General features: G+C 33.3%; 1 protein-coding gene across 13 annotated transcripts in view; it reads left to right on the plus strand.

Moving 5' to 3' along the window:
* LOC145292164 (uncharacterized) overlaps positions 1-18,641 on the plus strand; it is an 801,350-nt gene that overhangs the window by 316,582 nt on the left and 466,127 nt on the right. For all 13 annotated transcript variants that reach the window (XM_080138343.1, XM_080138347.1, XM_080138350.1 and 10 more), the window contains one exon: positions 12,817-12,843. The gene's annotated coding sequence lies outside the window, so the exon portion shown is untranslated. The remainder of the gene's footprint in view (positions 1-12,816; positions 12,844-18,641) is intronic.

Consider the following 18,641-nt stretch of genomic DNA (forward strand, 5'->3'; position numbering starts at 1 on the left):
TGTTTCATTCATTGCAAACAAGACGTATTGCTACTGAGATTTTAAGGGGCGATTGTGATTAAGGGCCAAAATGAAAGGGAGCCATCAAATGTTGGGGTTGAACGGCAAAGTGTTCTTTGTCTCCTACTTTATTAATATATTTGTTGCCATGAAGAAATTATCTTCAACTACAGAACATCATCTCTGACCAACAAGATGGACAACAGTCTAAATCATCATGTACAACATTTCAAGTAAAATTCTCCTGAATAAACGAAAAAGATTATATTCCTAAAATCAATGTGTTATTTAATGCATGTACTGAGAAGCGTCTCAGTTGACTGCTTTTTCAGATTAGAGCACTTGCAAAATGAAAAATATATGAAATTGACTAATAAAACTGATATCAAAGTTCCAAAGCACGAGATTGAGGAAAGGACAGTTATAAGATCCCAATTTAAATGCCTCCTCATGAGTGCTAAGTTAGACATAAAACCAGTTTTTAATGTGGGGAAAATCAAATTCTCTAAAGGAGGCATTCTTGATTGGGGTAAAAATTAAAATTACCAGTTAGATTTCTCCTTCACTGACAGAATACAGAAAAAGATTTTGTGAACAGATATTACATCTTCATTTGATACTCGAACACGTGCGTAAAAAAAAAAAAGAAGCAAAATTGAATCGTTTTTTTCTTCTTTTGACACCAAATTGATTGGACATCAAAAATATGCTGTCCAGTTCAATCTTTTTTTTTTTTTTTTACTCCCGCTCACTCCTAACAAAAGCATATCGCCACTCGGACATAAGGGGCTACTATTAAGAACCATGCCTAGGAAAGATTGATAAAATGTTGGTTCTCGTTACATTTAAACTTCTGCATACAAAAATAGTCAACTTAGCAGGAAGGGAATTTCAAAGTCTAGTTGTTTGAGGGAAGAAACTATTAAAGTGGAAAGCTTTCTGGCATTAGGGGCCGCAATAGTGAAGAGGTGCGAGTTTGTTGTGGATATGTACATCGAGGGGGCACAAGTGCAACGAGTTCATCAGAATAGATTCCATTAAAACATATTGGTTTGAGGCTATAGCAATGAATATAAACTTAGCATGCAATAAAATGATGTTGGTATAGTTTGCTAATACAGAGTCGTTCTTTTACCTTTTTGCGACGGTGAGCCGATATATTCAGCAATTGTATGGAATTCTGTTTTAGTTTAGATGAGGAAATGCAAAATCGACTAAGAAAAAGCAAAAAAGATAGTCCAAAACCTAAGGCTTCTTTAAGTGCAAATGTCACTGGTCTGTTTCATTGGTGCTTTGTTTCCGAATCTTGTAAATATAAAGCCGTTTATACACTTATCTACTTGGGTTTAATTCCTATTGTTTGTTTATGCCATTGTTCTTGGATTTCTTGCTGCACATTTAAAACAGATCTTTTACTTTTTCCTTATTGCTATGTTAATGTTTTTTTACTCTTGATTTGGTGCTTTTCAAGGCTGTTCCTTTCTCTTTTTGTACTTTTAACAATCTAAGCCTTTTTACTATTTTTTTTTTATTCTGACCACAAAACACTTCTCTCTTTCTCTCCTTTTTGTCTCTCTCTCTCTGAAATTATTTCTTTGAATGTTTCTTAGATATTTAGTTCTATCATTTTCTTTCTTTGAATCATCCCTACGTTATTGTGATCTCACTGATTTTTTTTTGTTCTAAATCATGTTCACCTTAGTAATCCTTTGCCCCTCCCAACTCCTGATCTCTCCAAACTAAATCTTTTTAGGGTCTTCTCCCTCTGACCTCTTCTCATTGACCTCCCAAACCTTTCTGTAATCTTACCCAAAATACTCTCTCTGCCCTCATCCACTAAATCCTTAATCTTAGTTTCTATTCTCCTATTTGTTTTAACCTGTATACCCCAACTCTTACAATCTCACATTTTTTTCTTCTTTTGATCTTAAAATTCGATTTTCTTTACCTATGTGTCCATGTTATAGTTTTAGAGGCTCTTTCAATTCTGTCCGTTCCCTCAAGTTTGAGATGGCATTTTCATTCTAGGTGAACAAATTGAATAGATGTACATGATTCCAGAATATTATTTCTTATACACATGTGTACTCCTTTTTTTTTTTTTTTTTTTTTTCGTCTTACCTATCTCTCTTTTCATTTACTGTTAAATTGTTTTAGAGTTTTCTTTCATTTCTAAATCAAATTCTTGTATTTTTCATTATTTCTCTAAACCAGGGGTGGGCAAACTTTTCAGTGCAAGGGTCACATTAAAAATATTTAAATTTTACTGGACCGCGTAGTATATTTTCCAATATAATTGATATCTAAAATAGACAAAATAAAAGGTTTCAAAGAAAAAATACAATTAATTTTCACATTACTGAATATAAAATCCTTTTGGGCATTCAATATTCAGTACTTGGAGGGCCGCATGAATTCTTTTGGCAGGCTGCATGCGGCCCGCGGGCCGTAGTTTGCTTACCCCTGCTCTAAACCATTCCTGCCTTTTATTCACTCCTATTTTTTCCCTTCAATAAACAAGTTAAACATATCGGTGTTTCTTCACAAATATTGAGAGAAAAGAAAAAAAAAGAAAAACGCAAACAAATTGCAGCAGTTCCATTAAACAAGTCGAAACAAAACATCCCTGGCCTTAGAAACTATTTTCCTTTTTGTTTTTGCTGTTTACGCAAAAAGAGGAGTTAAGTAAAAAGTGTTTATGAAAGAATACTCGTGTGGATCTTATTGTGGGACACTTTCTCTTAAGTACTCTCTTTGCACATCACTAAATCTCGACCAACCTCCATTCTCCACACTCGCTTGCCTCCTCTTTTCTTATCTCATCATTCACATTCAACATTGGAACTCCATTTTTTTTTTGTCTCACCCTTGAACTCACCATTTTCACATGCAATTCTAAAAATGTCCGTATCCAAACATTTACCATTTGATGGCATTTATTATCTTTTACAATAATGAACTGCCAGGTTTTATTATTATGCACATTTGCCATGATTTGTTTTCTTCTGTTTTCTTCCTATATTTGCTATATGCCACCATTATGGCTATGATCATAGATTACATCGGCTGATGAAGTTTTAATTTAAGGTCTTTAGGGGAGTGGAAGTACCTGTCAGAATTTCATTGACGGATTCAATTAGAATCTATTGTTTACAAAAAGAGTTCCCAACTCTTACAGCAGAAACTTGGGATAAAAAATCAAAGGACACAAGTCTAACCGGTGAAGAAGTATATTTTTATAGTAGTCCTTTTATGTCTAAGTGAACAGGAGTTAAAAAAAAAAAAAATCTTAATTATAAAATTCTGTGGACTGTCCGGGCATCTTTGCTTGCTTGAATCTTGTCTTCAACAATTGGGCGATTCCAATTTTTAAAAAAGGGATGACTGGTGAATTCATATGTATAGGCATGGCTCAGAGGCTGAGGAATGATGATTGAGAGTTATGTTTTGGTTTCGATTCTAGCTGATGACACGCAAGTCATATATATATATATATATATATATATATATATATATTTAGTTTTGATCTCATTACTATATGTTAGGTTCAATATAATAATCGATAGAGAAGTGCTCCTATAATAATAAATATGTAATCTGCATTAATTAAAATATCATATTTAAGCGAATCTTATGACTGAACAATGCTGGGTGGCCTTCTAGTATGTATATAATCTTGTAAAAGAATATTTTCAAAATTATAGATTGAGTTAAGAACTTTAATCAAATGAACCTAAATGTTATGATGTGGCAGAAACAAACAAAAAAGGGTTGATATGCTGCAGAATAAAATATCACTTCAAAACCTAATCACAGTAATCAAGACAAATGTTCATCACGAATAAATATTTTAGTATGTTAAGAACTTAAAGCATGAAAACTTTGAATGAAATAACTCACTTGTGCATTAAATAACCTAAAAAAGATGATATGCTGTAAAATAAAACAGCCTAAACTAATTGCTGAACTTGAAAAAGTTTTGATATGTTATGAAATGGACAAACTCAACTAAACCAGTCAAGCTTAATGGGATTACACTCTAGTTTAATGATATTAGGTCCAGACATACAAAGGCCATTTCTATTTAAGTTTTAAGATGAAGATCAGTAAATTTCTTGGTTGGAGATGGGGGCTACCATAGAAGTAATGTTGTAATACTGAAAAAGGATTTCTGGTACAATTGTATTTGAGGACACTAAGTTAAAATGATGAAATTCTAAAAACTTTGCAATTACAAAAAAAAAAAAAAAAAAATTAGAGTGGGGGATCATTTTAGTATATTTTCTGACCAAATAGTTTGAATGACATGTAATCAGCAGCAACTCTAAAAATGAATGACTGGATAAGATGACTAGTTTTATGATAACAAGGCACAGAACCTTGGTTCAATAACATGGGGATATCTATTTTTAGTTCTTATTTATGTGACAAAACTTCGGTTTAATGTGCAAGCAATACAGCTTCCCTCCTAAAAGAGACAGCCTAGATTGGCACAATAATAACTAGCAGAACCTGCAGCATCTTTCATATGTAATATATTGCTTCAGGGCAGTCTGTGGATGTTTAGCATGAATGGAGACCTCGCGATATTATTATAGCTCTTTTGTTAAAATTGTAAAAGTATTTATCTAAGTAATCTGGTTTATGTAGTGTCAGAATATATCTGGTTATTGTGGTTTATCTCCAATATCCTTATAAACGAGTCTGTAACATACTTCCATTGTATGGACACCCAGCACTAACAGTAATCTCACGATATCATTATACTATTTTTAGACAGAACAGATCCTAGCCAGAAGACCAAGAAGGTATATTTTAGTTTTACATACGGCCCAAAAGTGACGTCGTTTTTTTTTTTTTTTTTTTTTTACATTACGTCTTCGGTGATTGGGAGATCCTATTTATTAAAAAAGAGAATAGAAAGTGATAACATACTACGAACATTAAATTAGTGTCTGTATATACTAATTTTACGTTTGTTATCACCTTCTATCCTCCTTTTTAATAAATAGGATCTCCCAATTGAATAATTTATGATTGAGGAAATCGTGACACACGTATGTTAAAGGTACTACGGTATTAATATATAGATAATTAAAAAACAAATGATTTCAAATTAGAAAGATTTTTTTTTTTGTCTCTGTTCAAAACTAAATATTACATATTAGTTTCAACCAGGAAATGTTGCTGGAAGGTATTCCATTGCGGATTGTATGTGTTGGCTTACACAAAAATGTCTTTTCTGCATCAAATGTTTATTTTTGAATAGTTTAGCAAATCTGCTACCAGAACACTGAGAATACTTAATCAGATTTTGTGTGTGTGTGTGTGTGTGTATATATATATATATATATATATATATATATATATATATATATATATAAAAGCCAAACGTCTGTGTGTATGTATGTATGTTTGTTTGTAACGCTAAAACTTTTGAAAGACGGAACCAAACTTGACAAATTTGGTATCATATCGAAGCCCCATCACCCGGATGACAAATATCGAAATTTCACGTCAAACGGACTACTAGAAGTTGGTCAACTGATCAGTTATCTTCGAGGGGGGCCCCCAAAAAACCTGTCATTATCTATATATATAAAAGACAAATGTTTGTTTGTAACGCTAAAACTTGAGATGAAAGATTCCTCTCCCCTAAGAATAAAACATATTTTCAATATCTGCTTTTGTTTTTTCATTGTTTATACGGTCCCGAGCAACGCCGGGTAGCCCTGCTAGTATATATATATATTAAGGATTAGCTAGGATTTCTGAGTAGCATGAGTATTCGAAGGCATTTTGATTGTCTCTTAAAGATGATATGAATCTTCAACAGCTAAATACCAGAAAATGTTTAGGGAAGGAGATGGAGCATTGTTGCTTGAACACTCATGCTACTTGGTGACATTGTTTTGTTTTATTTTTTTGTTGTTGGAAACTTTTTGATACCCCATATAATAATGATGAATCATTCAAAAAATATTTCCTCTAGATGTAAGCTGTAATTTTTATGCTCTCCTCTTTTCACAAAAAGAAGACAAAAAGAAAATCCATAATAAACTAGTAGAGTGCATACTTCCACAAAGGCACAATGGTAAAAATTACTAAATTAATGAATTGAAATAAGTTTTTAAAATAATATCAAATATCAAATAAATAAAAAATTAAATATTATCGAAATTAATAGGTAAACATTTAAATATACACCTGTTCCATTCTCATTATAAAATGGGATGATTAAATAAGACATTTTGCAAGTTTGGCTGTTTTGTTTCAATAAAAGAAATAATCTTTAAAAAAAAAAAAAAAGAAAAAAAAGAAAGGCAAATTTTAAGGTTTTGAATTATTACAAATAAATGACTTGGAAAAAAAAAAGTATTATTTATCTGGCCTTTCAGGAAAAAATGACAACAATGAAATCAAGCGTGTCAAAAAAAAAAAAAAAAAAATTGTAGCATTCATACGCAATTTTCTTTTTATTACTAAATTCGCTTATTGAATAGATGCATTTTAAGAATACAGGTCCTTGTTTTAAAATATACTAGCAGGGAGACTCGACGTTGCCTGGGATTGAATTCCAATACTTACATTGTCATCAAAATTGATGAAATTGACCATTTTTCAATCAAATTGATTGATCGCAATCAACGATTGCCTGCTCTAGTCAGGGATCCACAACGATGCACTTGAAGGAAGCTTCAAATGCCTCTCCACAATGACTTAGTCCACAATATATTGTAGTCTACATTGCAATGTAGAGAACCTATGATTATAAGATTATCTGAATTAAGATTTAAAATGAAAAAGTTAAGTATCATGGTTCAATTGTGCTCTAAACAGAAACACACCCCTATCTTATCAAACCACATACTGTTGATGTTATACACCGGGCATTACTGTTTGTGTGATAATAAAACTTCTAAAATGCACATGATGTTAGGCTGTATCAGGGTGTTAATTTTGGTCAAAACCTGACTGTTCCTTTTCTAATCGGATTTCTTTTGATTATTAATTTTTGATACTTATCAAGGGCATTCCAATACAAAACTTATCTAAAAACACCCCTAGACACATAAAGTACATTTGCGTGAACTTAAAAAAAAAAAAATCAGAATAACTGTTTAGGAGTCTATAGGAAGTGAACTAACTAACTAACACACACACACACACACACACACACACACACACACACACACACACACACACACACAAAGAGCCTTTTATATATAAGTATATAGATAGCCTATGCTTTGAATACAATCTCAGTCACGTGTTTACTGTGTAATGATGTATGGAAATGAAAGCTGGCCAGTGAAGATTAAGGACGTGCATTGCATGTATGAGTATATGATGGATGTTTAATGTTATCCAAAAAATTTCCATATTTATTTATTATTAATTACCTCTGTTGACCAAGGGAAGAGTCTATCAGGCATGTGTATGCAGTGTGATGTATGAAGGTAAAACCTGGCCATTGAGGGTTGAGGACATGCATTGCATGGAGAGAAAAGATATGATGGATGTGTAATGTCGGTATTAAAGACAGGTTTAGATTTGATGACCTTAGAGGAATATTAAATTTAGACAGTATACAGAGATGTTTGCAAAACAGGAGACTTTGATAGTATGGTCATGTTGAAAGAATTGGTGTGTTGATTATTAGATGTAGAAGACTTAGCAGGTGTTGTTCAGAGAGGAAGATTAAGGAAAAGATGAGAGGAAATGATTAGAATGAACTGGAGAGAAAAAAGTATAAATACAGACCTAATCATAGATAGATGCGGATATTAAAAGTCAATTTCTGAAAGTAATTTTACTGTTATCGTTGAAAAAAAAATGTCACAGTGTTGAATGTTCCGTTTCATATGATATAATGAAATATTTCCAATGTTATTGACAAACAGATTATCTTTTAAAGCTTCACTCAAGGAGTATAATGAGGAGATTATGAAGCATCTGTGAAAGAGGAGGTATTATAGTTTCTTATGTGAAAAGTCGAGGTAAGAGGCTGTAAAAGAATTGACACAAAAGATAATGCTGCGAATTGCTTTAGAAATGAATACCACGAAGACCCGAAAAAGAAAGACAAAAAAAAAAAAAAATTAAAAGGCTGACAGATGAAAGAATGTTGATAGGAAAAGACGAGCAATGCTTGGAAGGCCAAGAACAGCAGATGTTGGAGATTTGGGAAAAATATCTATTTGATGGCTGTCTTCATAAAAAAAGAGAGAAAAAGAAAAGGATTCCAACCAAAATGTCTTTGACGAAATTATTTCTGAGTAGTTACGATTTTTACGTCAGGCTTGTTCCCCCTTATTGTTTCTTCATGGGTGGGGGCAGATTAAGTAGTGGAAAGGATGAGGATAGTCTTCTTTTAAAAGCGATATAAATATATGTTTACCTGTACCTGCTTTGTCATGAGGGCAAGATGTGACACAAGGTCATTTTTAGTGTGTGCTATAAAGGCATTGTGGACCATTTGCAAAAATAACCTTATGTCTTCTGAGTATTTACACTCATAACGAAGATTGTCTCGAACATCGGCCAATATATCTGTCTACCATTCAGGTGGTCCTGGATATGACCTTAAACTATATCCGGTGGTGATGCCCCAGCTTGCGGGCTTTGGGGAGTGTGAAGCCACCTTTTGATTACCATTGCTCCCAGGTCCACTCTGACCCGGAGTAGTAGTACCTGTTAGGGTTCCAACTATGGGTTAAATAGAAACCGACTTGAAAACAACAAATATATTCTATTAAAAAATTTTTCTTCAAAATCTTTGGATTCGGCATTAAATAACCCGAAAAGGGTTGATATGCTGTAAAACAAAAACAACCAACCAACCAACCATTCAGGTTTTAAGCTCCTAAATTCATACTAGAATTGTTCACAACGATCCGTGGCATAGTGGATAGAGTACTTGGTAAAATGCAGTGGTAAGTTACTCTTCTGGAAGCTGAATCCCCAGTGCAGGGGGAGGTAGACTTCATATACAATTGTGAATTATTTAGGACTTCTATCCAGTCATAGGTAACGATACAAGAGCATGCTATTCCCATGAATTAAATAAAGGGTTCTGTTTGAAATTCCGTGTAGATTCCCGAGTTTGACAGAAAGATTCTTAAGTTTTACATGATACACTTGAAAAAGGTCAAAGGTTACATTGACCAAAACGTGAAAATGAGACTGAATATGAGAAGAGTAGTTGAAAGAAAACAAATACTCTTGCAGATTGTTTCTATGTTAATGCATTTCTTCAGATTTACAAAACTTTAAATTAGCATGTAAAATATATATACAGTAGAACCCCAGGATATGGTGGCCCCAGGATACGTTTTTTGCAGGTTACAATGTGGAATATGATGCGTTTCCTGATTACAGTATTTGCCTCGCTTTAGTGTTATTTCTAATGTTATTTGATTATATACATGTGTATTATATACGTTACTGTATTTTGTTACTTATTTTTTATATGTGTACTAGCGAGGGGTAACCGGCGTTGCCCGGGTGTTTGGGGGGGGGTTAGAAAAAAAAAAGTAAGTATGAGGATCGAACCCGAACCCTTGAGGCAAAGTTGTAAATTAAAGTGTGAAAAAAAAAAAGTGCAATGTTAACCATTGCCCCACCGCGAGATGCTAATGGAAACACATTTGAATTTATTTAATTACTTGGATTTAGCAGCTGCCCGTTTTAATGAGTTAATGAGGTCAACTGTGGGATAGTATTCATTTACTGCTGAACGCTTTTTTTTTTTCCCCACCCCCAAGATGTTATAGGAAAAAGACTAACCCACATGCGGCGAGCGACAAATATTGAATATTTATCTTCCCGAAATCGAGCAAATTAAATAGACAGGCGAGCTTCGTTGTTAACTGTGAGATATTATGATTTCTATGTGATATAAGAAGTTTTAAAAAGTTCTTAAGCGAGCGACCGCTTCTCTGAAAAAAGCCTTTTGTTGACATACAGAAAAAGCGAACACACATACATACATTTTCGCTTTTATATATATATATATAGATGAAATTTTGCTTGGGGCCCGCCATACAGTGATTTCATCAACCCTGAAACAGATTAATGCCGTATCCCAGGGTTCTACTGTATATTGTAGTACCTTTTAATGTACGTACGTATGTCACGGTTTCCAGATTATGAATTATTCAATCAGGAGATCCTATTTTTTAAAAAGAGGATAGAATGTGATAACATACTACGAACATTAAATTAGTATATAGATACGCTAATTTCATGTTTGCAGTATGTTATAACTTTCTATCCATTTTTTTTTAGTAAATAGATCTCCCGATCATCAAAGCTGCAATGTAAAGAAAAAAAAATGACGTGGCTTCTGGGCCGTATGTGAAAGTAAAATATACTTTCTAAGTCATAGTCTGGCTAAGATCTAAGAGTAATATCTGTTCTGTCAAAAAATGATATAATGATATTGTTGGAGTTTCTGTTTGCGTTGGCATCCATACAATGGAAATATGTCACAGACTCCCATAAGGAAATTGGAGATAAACCGTAATAACTAGATATATTCTGACACTACATTAACCAGTTTACTTAGATAAATACTTTTACGGTTTTAACAAAAGGACTACAATAATATTGCGGGATCTCCATTCATGCTGAACGTATACAGAATGCTTACCAGCAATATATTTCAGATGAAAGATGTGCTGTGGAATTTCCACGGGTCCTCCTAGTATATATTAAAAATGTAATTATTTTCCATTTGCATTTGAAACCATACATTTTATAATAAATTTTTAATAGAAACTTAAAAAAGAAAAAATATAGGAGCATGTCATGAAAAAAAAAAAAGATCTGCAAGATTTAACGCTTGAAGTTATTACTCCTTAGCAATACAAAACTTATTTGCTTGGTTGGAATAATATACAAATAAGTTTCAATGGGTCATTGGCTTGAAAATACAAAATAAAAAATGCCCATCTTTTCTTAAAGACGGTTTTGAACGTTTTACCTTAATGACAAAAGTTGATGAATTTTTAATAACTTTTGTCATCAATTAAATTTGATATTACAAAATAATGATGGAGCCAGTGACTTATTTATTAAAACTTAGTTTCTCTTCATTTATTATCTTGAAGAAAACAAGAATTAATACTTAAATATGTCCATTAAGTCTGCATTTAACAATGAAGATATTATTATAAACTCGAGTGTGACAGACTAGCAGATCATCTTAAATATTACTGACTGATGGACAGTGACTTTCCTAGACATCCTTAGACTTATCTAAAATAAGATGCATTCATCTATAATCTCACCTGTCTGTTTAAATGTATGTATGTATGTATGTATGTATGTATGTATGCCTAAAACTTTCAACAGAGACGACCGATTTTCACAAGATCAGTATTGTTTTGAAGCTTGACCCTTCGGACGACAAATATTGTAAAATTGGCTAAAAACATTAATTCCTTCACCTTCAACTGGGCACTTTTCTACAAAGAGGGGTCGCTTTTTTCACCAATATTTTGGAAAGTTATCCCCTCTTCGATTGTCTAGCCTTAACCTTTGCCACTTCTGGTTTGGCAATGGACGCAACGGCAAAAACGTCACTTTTTTTTTCATGTTCTTTTCCTCCTTTGCACTACAGGTTCGAGCCTGCCTGCCTACTACCACTTTTCTTTTGCTCAACATACACCTTCAAACACTCGAGCAATGCCGGGCACCCAGGCTAGTTCAATATACAAGTTGAACAACGAAAATGTTATTTACAAACTGAAGTGTGACCGACCAACTGTTGGATGAAACATCTGATAGAAATGGCATGAAGTCTCATCTAAAAATACTTAACTTTATTTAGAGTTCTTGATAAGGCCTGAACCAAACATGACAGGCATCACCTTTCTGCTTGAATAACTTAACTTGCCTTCCTCCATTATCCTAATAGCTATTCGGTTACTTATTGCTTTTCTGTGACTGAGGATTTCATTTTTTTTTTTTTTTTGCAATCCTTGCAGATTTGTAAGATGGGTATTTTGAAGGAAGACGAAGCATAAAAAAACGGAAAGGTCATTTAATCTTATCCAATTTCTAATCGGTGGCAAAATGGATTTAAACACCTGATATGTTCTGATGATTTTTATGATAGGGTGGCATTAACTGCGTCTAATTTATCTGCTATTACAGTTGAAACAATGTTCTGCCAGTTTTGTGTTACAGAAGCTCATTTATCATTCATGAACTACTTAAATATTCTTGTGTCAGTCAGTGCATTTGGCCATCAGTAAAACGTTCTTCTGTTCCCTTTATCGCACACACACACACACACACACACACACACACACACACAGGATTCCTCTCTTGAGCACAGTTGTAAAAATATACCAATTAAATTATATCTGACTATGCATATGAATAGTTTATTAACAGAACACAAATGTTTTTTTAACATGCTTATGTTATCACCACCAAAAGTTAAGCATTTTGTTCTGCTTCAGCTCAAATTATTTTTACATATGATTGATAAATGTCTAATTGCGTCGTTTTCAGTTGAAAATAAATTTTCGCATTTGAATTCTACATTTGTAATGGTTATCTTTGATCAAATTGAATTCATCATGTCTTGCAATCAAACTGTTGGTGTTTTACAATTTTCTTGAAAACAGGTAAAAATTAGTTGAAAGCTCAAGAAATAAGGAATTTCCAAAGTACTTTTTTAAAACTTAAAAGTGAATTGTTTTATTTCGAAATCATCAAAGACAAAGTTCGTTTTCCATGTTACTTTTAATATATTTTCTATGCATTTAAATGTTTGATTTATTTTATTTATTTCTATTTCAGAGGTATTAACTACCAAACTTAGTGCTGGTATGTATGCAATTTGATATTATTTTGTAAAATCAAAAGCAAAAAAAAGGACATTAAAAAAAAGCTTAAATCTCAAGAAAAAAACTTTTGCTTAAATAAATGAACCTAATTTTGCAGAGTAAAATATGCTATTTGAATGTTAAAACAAAAGTTGGGCATTTAATATTACTTAGCAGTAAATGCTATTAAAGATCAAGTGCAGATATGATCTGCTATGCGCAACATGTTATACAATAAAATTGACAGTATGACCTTCAGGTCAGTTTAAATCCTTCATGAGGATAGGTGTAATCCTTCATGTTGATAGGTGTAATGATAGAATTATTCACATTCAACATTGGAACTCCATTTTTTTTTTTATCTCACCCTTGAACTCACCATTTTCTCATACAATTATAAAAATGTCTGTATCCAAACATTTACCATTTGATGGCATTTATTATCTTTTACAATAATGAACTGCCAGGTTTTATTATGCACATTTGCCATGATTTGTTTTTTTCCTATATTTGCTATATGCCACCATTATGGCTATGATCATAGATTACATCTGCTGATGAAGTTTTAATTTTTATGGCTTTGGGGAGTGGAAGTACCTGTCAGAATTCCATCGATGGGTTCAAATAGAATCTATTGTTTACAAAAAGAGTTCCCAACTGTTACAATAGCAACTGGGATCAAAATCAAAGTACATGAATTTAATTGGTGAAGAAGTATAATTTTATTTCAACGCATCTGTTCAGCGTACAACAAGAAAACTCCTTTTACCTTTGCTAATGACCCACGAAAGCAACATCAGTGGGTCATGCTTGTTGATTTGAGAAAAGAAAGGGTTCGAGTTCGATTTCAGTTGCTGCTAAAATGTTAGCCTAGGTTAATATTATGTAAGGTCCAGATAGATGGGGAGGGGTTTCCTCGACCTCTTCTGTGGGTGGAGCAGGTAGAAGCAACTTCTCATTAAGAAAGTGAATGTTCATTGGTTTTCTAACTCAAATGTATTTTAAGTTAGAATATTCATTGCCAAGAATATATTAAGAGAACATCTGTGTTTACACACTAATCCTGAATACGAGCAGCTCTAGTTGTTCACAGCAGAAAGCTTTCATTGTAATCAGGGTATCAATGATTGATTGAGGGGAACCATTTTTGCATTGCATGCTATGTATAAAAAAGAACCCCTTTGAGCATTCCCTTTTTTTTTCTCTGTCAACAGATGGCACATACAACGCAAGGTCGCTTATTTTGATGGGGGTAAGTTGGTATTTTCTCATGTGCAGTCACACAATAATTTTGTTAGAATAATATATCGTCAGCCTCATTAAGGATATGCAACATTTGCTTAATCAACATCTGGTGAATTCATGTTCAGCTGAGACATATAAACTCTTATATAATGACATAACATGCATACATATCTTCTCTCTACCACAACTACAAAAAAGAAAAACCCCACAAAAACTCCTTTCTTCATGTGCGTGTATGTTTAGCGCATTGACCCTAAGCAAGTTTAACTGGCTTCCACTAATAGAGGAAGTATCATAAGAATATCAAATTAAGTAACGTTTCTTAACTGCATGTATGTCCCCATCAGGGGAGATGACAACATTCGGCTTTACTGTTGTTGCAGATAAGTGTCAACATCTTCGTACATATGGCGATCGATATTCCCAAATGATCATTCATCTGGTACTAACCAGACTCAATGCTGCTTAGCTATCTAATGAGAACAAGTGTGGCAACATGGTGTATTCTTCCTGTGTTCCAAACATGAACAGTGTTTCTTGCTATGAAGTTTCCATCTGTGGAATATTACACTAGGATTATTTCCCTGCAGGCTACAACATAGTCATCTTCAATATCAACTAATATGCTATGTACTTTCCTTATAAGTAATTAAATTTTGTTCATTTCATTCATTTTCAATCATCCCATAATATTATTTATCATTCAAGTGACAATCTCATTAAGCTTAATTTTCAAATAGCTTTTAATCTTAATAAGAACTATACCATACTGATGCAACACTCACCCTAGGCAGGCTGAACCAGCTTCCTCCAAAGGATGGAATTTCATGGGAATATCAAATTCACAAGCGGTCTCTAATCGCATGTATGTGCCCGTTAGGGGAGATGACAACATAAGATTTTTGCAGTTGTTGCAGGGAGGTGTTGGCATTTTACATATAACATTTGATATTCTCTAAATATTCACCCACCTGATACTGATCAGGCTCAACATTGCTTAACTTTAGTGATTTCACGAGAAGTGCTGTGTTAACATAATTATTCCATATTTTTTCTATGTTTAACATCAAATACAATTTCCATAAAAGGTGTTTCTTTTTGAGAAGTTTCTATCCGTGGAATATTACGGTGGGGTTGTTTCCCCACAAGCTACAACATGGTCATCTTCAAATTCAATGTCAACAAATACTGGTTAGGAATACTTTTTATAAGTAATTAAAATTTAATCTTTCTATTCATAATATTCAATCCTCTCATAATGTTTATCATTCAACTGACAATTTACCCATCTCATTAACCTTTACCCTCAAGTAATTTCTAGTCTTAATAAATAGGAACTCATGAGTAAAAAAAAAAAAAATAAAAAAATAAATAAATTGCTTTCTCCAAATTTGTTATTCCCCCTTCTCTCCCCAAAAAGAATTGTTGCACATTTTTATTGCCACACTAGGTTTGCCCAGTTATAAAATGCACTGCGCTTAAATATATTTTAATTCATGCAGATTTTGCATTTTATTACAGAGCTAATTTTCTATTGTACCTAATATATAGTACTGATTTCAAAAATTCAAAAAAAAAAAAAAAAAAAAATGACTTTGGTGCTATCAGCTAAAATCAAAACCAAAACATTTAGCGCCCCAACTGTGGTCCCTACCGTTTGAGCTATCCACAGATAGATAAGAAAAATTTAGAATTAAACCAAGCTATGAATGAATTTGCACATGCGCAAAAGTAACAGAAATATGTCGGCAAGTTGAAATGAACATTTTGCATTTCAACTTGGCGACGTATTTCTGTATGCATTATTTAATTTTTTTTTTTTTTTTACACCACTTATCAAGGCCCGTAAGCCACTCGGGGATAAGTGTTATTTTGTGTACAATAATCACTGGGATAATATCGTAGTAATAGTTGGTATTGGAGATTTGATAAAGCGTCTTACTTAAGGGGGCGATTAATCAGGAATTTGTTTATGTTGGACTTGAAGATGTCCAAGTTGTAGTCAGTTGGGAAACAGGCAAACGGAAGAGAGTTCCACAGGCGTGCACTTCTCAGAAAAAAGCTATGTTCATGGAATCTACGTTTTGATTTAGGCACAGATAAAGAGTGGGGGAAATTACTGACAGTGGTTTTAGCTAGACGGGTGTTCATCATGAAGGATTGGCGAGAGGAGACCAGAGATTGGAGCTCGGACGAGCACTTGCCATGGAAATAACGATAAAACAAAGACAGGCTCGCAACGTCTCTTCTGTGGGAGAGAGGTTGCAGGGAAGAGAAGAGAGCATCCCCCACTAAGCCATCCATCCAAAGATTTTACTCGTTATAAATCATCCTTGGTGTATGATTACTATTCCCTCTTAATTTCAGTGTTATGTGATCAGTAGTTTAAGAGTTTGCAAACAGAAAAGCATGCATCTACTGTTTTATTTATATAGATGAGAAATTTATGCATTTTATGTTATAAAAAAGAATTTACATAAAGTTAAATGCAAATTCATCATAAGGTTACTTATATCAGAAGGAGGCTGTAAAAAATTGAAAAAAAATTAGATAAATAATATTTGAGATTTCTGAGATGAAATGTTCGTATTTACCAAACCTCTCACTCAATGCAACAGAAGGCCAGATTAATGTGGGGCATCCAGTGCTTTTCAGCGGTCAGAGCCATTTAACAAATCTTTAGCATTCTCACCAATTGGAAACCTCAACAGAGATGAGCACAATAAATATCAAACCAAGTATAAAATTTATATTTGTCTTAATTTATAAAGTGTTCTTCACATATTTCAGATGGCTGTTCTGTTCTTGGTTATTGTAATTAACTAGCATTTCGGCTGTTGTACTGTCTGGCCTTCAAAGTTTCGTTTGTGATGTCTGCAAATTTTTGAACTGAATGAACCTTTTGCTTAATTCTCCAGAGTTGGTTGCTTTCCTTCAACAATCCATGTCTTTTAGATATCTAAGATCAGTTTTTTTGTTTTGTTTTTAAAGAAGTTTCTTCAATAGAAATTGAATTCACAACTTCTAAGTAGACTGCACTCTGGATAAATTACTGCATTTGTACTTCAATGTAAATAACCCCCGAACCATCTGACTAGCAACAAAATCCCACCCCTTCACTGTAGAGGTCCCTGAATGCAGGAAAATGTTCTACTCTAAATAAGCTTCTTTCCTTGGACTGTTTGCCTTTATAATTTCCTTCGTGCTTCCCTAACATCTAAAGTGAACATGTTGTTGCCTAACGTCCAATCCAACTTACCTCCTCCCCCATAAATCTGGACCCTATCACAGTAGCTTCACTGGCAGTATTCCTGGTTTGAGATGAACAGAAGTAAATAAGAAAATGTTATGAAAATAAAATCAACCAAGATGAGGAGAGCAGTCTAAAAAAAACACCCAAATAATTTAAGTAACTAATAAAATGACCCCCCCCCAAAAAAAACAATAAAATAAAAACAAAACAAAAACAGGTTAAGTAAATTATACAGTATGATTGACGTGCGATCTTTGTCATGTTATTAGTAATGAATATTGTTTTTGCTTTGAACAATTTATCATCAATGTAAGCTGACATAAATTTGTCTTTTCTGTGATATGACACATTTATGAACTCGTCATTGCCTCTAATATCACCAATGATATTGTTGAAAATTTCTTGATAGTAAATATTACTCTAAGCTCTAATGAGTTATACAGTCAGATTGAAGTGGAATCTTTTTCTGGTCATTAGTAATGAATATTATTATTGCTTTGAACAGTTTATTATTTGTCTTGACATAAACTGGTCTTGCCATGCGAGATCACACATAAATTTGTTCTACATATGATATCACTATTTAACATCTTCCAAACATTTTTTAACAACAAAAATATTCCGATTCTCATAAAACCATTGTTTACATAGGAGGGGTTATTTATAATTTGTGTGCAGAGAATAACAATAGGATTGATATATTGGAATGCAACCTCTTTCCATGTTTATCCTCCTTCAACATGGAAGTACAAAGGATTTTTGTAGATATATTTATATTATATCTTTAATACACACACACACACACGCATAATATACTAACATGGATACCCAGCGTTGCCCAGGTGGACATGAAGTTCAATTTGGACAGAGCAGCTATACTAAGAATATTGAGCAACCTTCAGAAAAGAACAAAAGAAGTATGTGACAACTTCACCACCAGCTCCCTAAAAAAAATAAATGAATCAAAACAACTTTTCTTTCCATCAAAATAGAAGCGAATGCCCGTGCGACCGAAAAAAAAAAAAAAAAAAAATTAGCTGCAGTAGGTAGGCTAGAACCTGAAATGCGAAAGAGGAAAAGAAGGGAAAAAAACGTAAGAAGCAAATGCTTTTGCCCACCAGACCATGACGACTTATGACGTCATGACTGAAAAAATAACGTTTATAAACATAAACGCGTACGTGACTTGCAAAAATGGCATCGCGAAAAGTGACCCCCCCCCCTTGCAAGAAATGGTCCAGTTTATCACCACAGGATTAATCTTTTCTTAATTTTAAGATATTATGCGCCCAAGGGATTGC

Source organism: Euprymna scolopes, chromosome 13 (genome assembly GCF_053919585.1).
Source record: "Euprymna scolopes isolate OS-2025 chromosome 13, ASM5391958v1, whole genome shotgun sequence".
In the NCBI taxonomy this organism is placed as follows: domain Eukaryota; kingdom Metazoa; phylum Mollusca; class Cephalopoda; order Sepiida; family Sepiolidae; genus Euprymna; species Euprymna scolopes.